Here is a 5638-nt window from a genome sequence, read left to right as displayed (position 1 = left end):
ACACATATATACTATATATATATATACTATAGATATATATAGATTATAATATATATATAATTTATATATATATATAATATATATATATATATATATATATATATATATACAATATATAGATATATATATATATCTATATATACTATATATATATATATATATATATATAATATATATATATATATATATATTGTAGAGAGGAGAGAGATGAGAGAGAGAGAGAGACGAGAGAGAGAGAGAGAGAATGTTCGTATGTATGTGTGTCTGTATGTATTTGTGGGTATTTTTTTGTGCCACCTTCTGTTACAATAAAGAAATACAACTTTGCATATGTCAACGTACACCATTATTTAATCCAGAAAGTTTGACTCCAAACAGTAACTTCAACTGAATATTTTAATTTCATGCTAAGTCCCTAAGTAACGACATTATTATCGCCATGCGGGATGATAGATATCTTGAAATTATAAATTAGGTATTTCTGTACATTTCAACATACATAGCCACATGACCATTTGCAGTTATAATTTTTTGATGAAGTCAATCGTACCTTAACAGCCGTATCTAGTGCTGTGTATTGTTTTACATTAACAATCGATACAGACAAGTAAAAAAAAAAATAAAATGAGCCGATGTTTCTTCGGCACAATCGATTTTTCAGCCACGGACCGGTTGTGTTCTATGTTGTTGGTACCTATACTGTCGCAAGACGCATGATAATGGCTAACTTCAACCTTATATAGAATAAAACCTACAGAGGCAAGAGGGTTGCAATTTGGCACTGTTGATGATTGAAGAGTGGATGATCAACATACCAATCTGCAGCCCTCCAGCCTCAGTAGTTTTTAAGATCTGAGGGCGGACAGAAAAAGTGTTGACGGACAGCAGCTAGCTATCTCAATAGTGTTCTTTTACAGAAAACTAAAAAAAAAAAATTACAGAAGGTCAGAAAATAATCTTGCTCTTTCAAGTAACAGGAAAGTTTCTGTATATGTCCTAAAATTCTTGGATTTGTGCCATTCCTTATTTTAGGCGTCATAAAAGTTCTCGATTGACACCACATCAGAAACAAACTTCTGATTCCTCCCTTTCATGGATACGAAAACATTCCAATTTATTTCAGAAATGACTGCTCACTGAGAGGGGAAATATCCAAAAAGAGTGTAGTGCTATTCAAAGAGGTGGTGACATAAAAAGGGCACAGCCACTAACGGGAAAAATGCTTTTCTTTTTAGTCGTATAAAATTAAACATATCCAACATCTAAATATACTGTGGAAGAAGATTGTACCGCTTGTAACGGGAAGCGAACTGTAATCATCGATTATTTCGCTAAGTCTAAAAAAAAAAACCAATCGTGAAATATTTACAGTAATGTACAGCTATAATAAAGTCACGAGTTGCACTTCGTATAATACAATTTTATATGCACTTCCTTTCAAGAAATGACAATTATTCAGTGCTGTTTACCAACAACGCGTTTTGCTCTATGACGTGTATAGGTGAAAAGCCTTTGGAAAATAATTGTATAGTTATCTCCTACACCGGTAAACAACCAAAGATCACAAAGTACAGTAAGAGACCACTATTTTCACATTTCGTCTTATCAGCGGTTTTTTTATCACCAACACCCACCATTTTTTATTATATGTCGGGAAAGTTAGGATTAATAAGTTTGATGGCAAATTGGAATTCTATTAACTCTAACTTATATTCTTGTTCGTCCAGCATGCCTTGGTAACTTAACGTCCCTGACAAGACTTATTAGACATAAAAATAAAGTATTTTTCTTGTGCAAGTTGCTGTATATGTCACAATTAAGGAATACACATTCTATAGTTTTTCAATAAAATGAGAGAGAATAAACAGAAAATACACCATAAAGGAGAAGAAATCAATTAACTTTCGTCAATGTTGACTCAGGAAACCAAGATCTGATGTTATACATAGATGTCTCGCTATTTGGTTCCCGTTTTCTATGGAAAACGGGAACCAAAAAGTCCCTAGTTTATTTTTCCTCTGGGCACATATTAGATCCATATGATAGAACACATTGCTCTGGTAAAAGGTTAAATGCCTTGAGCTGATGTAGAGAGAATGTTCGCCAAATCAGTTTATAAACTGATTGGGCGACCATTCTCTACATCAGCTCAAGGCATTTAACCTTTTACCAGAGCAATGTGTTCTATCAAATGGATCTAATATGTGCCCAGAGGAAAAATAAACTACGGACTTTTTGTTATTCCGCGTTTTTCCAGTATTGAAACTGTATTTTCTATCGTTATTTCAAAAATAATCATCTGAAAACACTGTCAAACAATGCTGTTTTAGATAATAATGATAATAATAATCCCTGCTAACAAATGGACATTGCTGGAATGTTGCAGCTGTGTTGCAATTACGTTGCAGTAACGTTGGTTTGTACGTTGCAGCTACGTCAATTTGGCGATTCCTAGGAACGTTGCAAGTATAACGTTCATGTAACATTCATACAACATTGCAAAACGGCAAACGTTCACGAGATATTCATGCAACATCATGTAAAGGCGCAAGATTGTAAATTGTATTTTAAAAAATAGGATTTGAGTTCATTTATTTTCATACATAATCAAAATTCAAAATTCATTACCCGACAGGTTTACTGCAACCAGATCATCTCAGTGTTTTTTTTTTCCTGAAAATAAAGGAAAAGGAAATCAGTAAAATCTTTCAAAAACATTTCAATATATTACTGACAGTAATACATTATATATATAGTGTGTGTGTACCAAGCAGTATGCAGTCCCTAGCCTAGCTTATATTATACTCATGCCTAACTTGACTGTTAGTGTAGCTGTAGGTTACAGTTAGTCTGGTGTTACATACATAACAGGTGACATTTAACTCAAGAATTGACATTTTCATAAACTAATGGAAGAATATCATACATCTTAGTCTATGGTTGGTGCCACATTTGCAACCACATGCAAAATCAACGTGGTGTAACTTAGGTATGTAACATAACATTACCATGCGAATTCTTGCTAATTTGCTGTTACATCAAGACAAAAATACGGAAGAACACTAGTAAGTGTTATGTTATAAACTGAGACAAGTACATACCTTTTACCAGTGAAGAATGTAGGATTGCAAATGAACAATTGGAGAGTTATACTCTTTCCTCTTATGGCGTCTCGATTCTCGAACGGTAACGAACAGTGCAATTTGAATTTAGTAGCAGTAGTAGGCATGAATTTCCTTTGAAACGGCTCCCTTACTCATTTTATTCCTCCTTTGCAAATTTGTGTTTGTTTAAACTTTTTTTGTCTTTTAATGCCATGAATATTTTATAAATTCTTTAATATTTTCAATTTCTCCCTTCAGTAGATCTGCAACTAGGCACCTAGTTACATTTACACACTTACACACACTCGATCATAGAAAACCTCAAATTCGAGTGGTTATTGATAAGATGAAACCTAGTTTGTTAGTCCAGTCCAGCAATTATCAAGGGAATCGCCATTATTTTAAAATGAAGATTTTCCATCATTACAGAGTGTTAAATGCGGCTGGTGGATGTATGACATTCAGGGAACGTTACTGCAACGTTGCAGCCATACTTTTAGTTTCTTAGTATATTCATTGTATATAGTAAATTGTACTAAATTTTGCAGAATCACCAATGCCAACGCAAAACGGGGGAAAACTGAAACTTATCCTCTGACCAGCAGCTGCAGCGCTGTAGGTATGCTTATCGGCTAAGATTTCTTGTTCCAATTGTCGTCCGTTTTACATTGGCGATTCTGCAAAATTTATTACAATTTACTATATATATAATGAGCATACTAAGAAACTAGAGTATGGCTACAACGTTGCAGTAACGTTCCCTGATGGTCAAACATCCACCAACTTACTAGCAACCTGTTTGCAACATTGCAAATACGTTCGGTGTTAGCTGGGATAATAATAATTCATTTATTTTCACATTTTAGTTTACAGCAGTTATGAAGATTCTTACATAAAATAATAGAATATGTTTGGAAGAATCTGCGATATGTTTATAGCTTTACCGCCCTTTTCCGGGTTATTTCAGACATTTAAATAATTCTTATGATGCAATTATGTAAATTCTTCCTCAGCCCTAACACTTTGCCAAAGCTGCCAAATTGACTGCAATGTGTTTCTTGTATGGAATCCAAAACACCGATTTATCCAAGAGAGAGAGAGAAAAAAAAATTTTTCCCTCCAGCTCAGTTCACCGTTGATAAAATTCCAAATGAGACAAGATATGCTGTACTACATCTATGGCCTCAGGAGATTTTTCTAGATCACGTATAAATTTTCCTATGTAGGAACATATTTCACACCCGGAGAAATTTCCAAATAGGTTCAAATGGTTTTCATAGCATATAAAAGGAAGCGCTAACGTGTTTGGAATTGCAAATGACCTATGAAAAAATCATGTAAGAAATTGCTTTATGGAGTTCTGTGATCCCTCTGCATAACCATGAATTATGTATAACTTCTATTTGGAAGAGAAAATCGTATTAGAGGAAAGGTATTTTCATTTTCTTACTTGTGGTACTTACTCGTAATAAGAACCTGATATTTGGAGACCTTTTAGTTAAAGAAAATACTAATATACTTCAAAAATATTTAGGGAAATAGCTAATAGCTTCGTTGAGATTGCTTTTAACGTTATTTTACTTTTTTTTAAACTGATCAATGCATATCGTTAATTCGACGTGAAATTATTGTATCTTTTCTTACATTTAATTTCTGATTTGCTTTCCTTGGCTGTTGGGAGCATATATATTTATTATATATTATGTATATATATATATATATATATATATATATATATATATATATATATATATATATATATATATATATATATCAGCAACAGAAGAGTTTCGTGGAAATCGGAGAAGAATAATTATTATTAAAACCTGGGCTTGAATGAAGAGCATCTTTATTTGTTGCGACTAGTTTCGGAGATTTACTTTCCTCCGTCATCGGGCAATCTACAATGGAATATTAGTTACACTTAAAATCAATGAAGTAACATAAGTTACATTAAGATTAATAAATCAAAATAAAATAAAATTACACAATTACAAGACATAATAACCTAAACCAGCAGCAAAATCTTAAAATATAGAGAAATACTTAATGTTTGTTGTCAAAGAGAGCAGAACGAAGTCTAAAAACAGCATTTCAACAGATCTTTCATTGTTACAAAGAAAGGGTTTACCTCTTAGGGTATATAGAGACTCAACCACTCCGAGCTCCATTTCGTTGGTTCTGCAAGTAAGGACTGAAAAGAAATATAAGTTTATGGATGGTCATGTTCATCAGAGTATTGACTAATAGCACTAAATGGTGGCTTGCTTAATGGCCTATTTGTCCTAACAGATCTTCCGAGATGTTCGAAGATGCGAACCCTGAACTGCCGCTTAGATTTTCCAATGTACATTGCACTACAGAAATGGCATTAGTACTTATACACAATAGATGACTACAGCTCAGTTGGTATCACATCCTTGAACCTGAAGTTACGGCAAGACGCACCGTTTTCTTTATTCGTTTGTAAGAGGATACTTAACGAAATCTAGAATTAGTGCTTCCCGGAACAAGATTCTGAACACTGCAAGTCA

Source organism: Macrobrachium nipponense, chromosome 39 (genome assembly GCF_015104395.2).
Source record: "Macrobrachium nipponense isolate FS-2020 chromosome 39, ASM1510439v2, whole genome shotgun sequence".
NCBI classification, from domain to species: Eukaryota; Metazoa; Arthropoda; class Malacostraca; order Decapoda; family Palaemonidae; genus Macrobrachium; species Macrobrachium nipponense.
The sequence above is the reverse complement of the archived record's forward strand: the minus strand, read 5'-3'. Positions refer to the sequence as shown.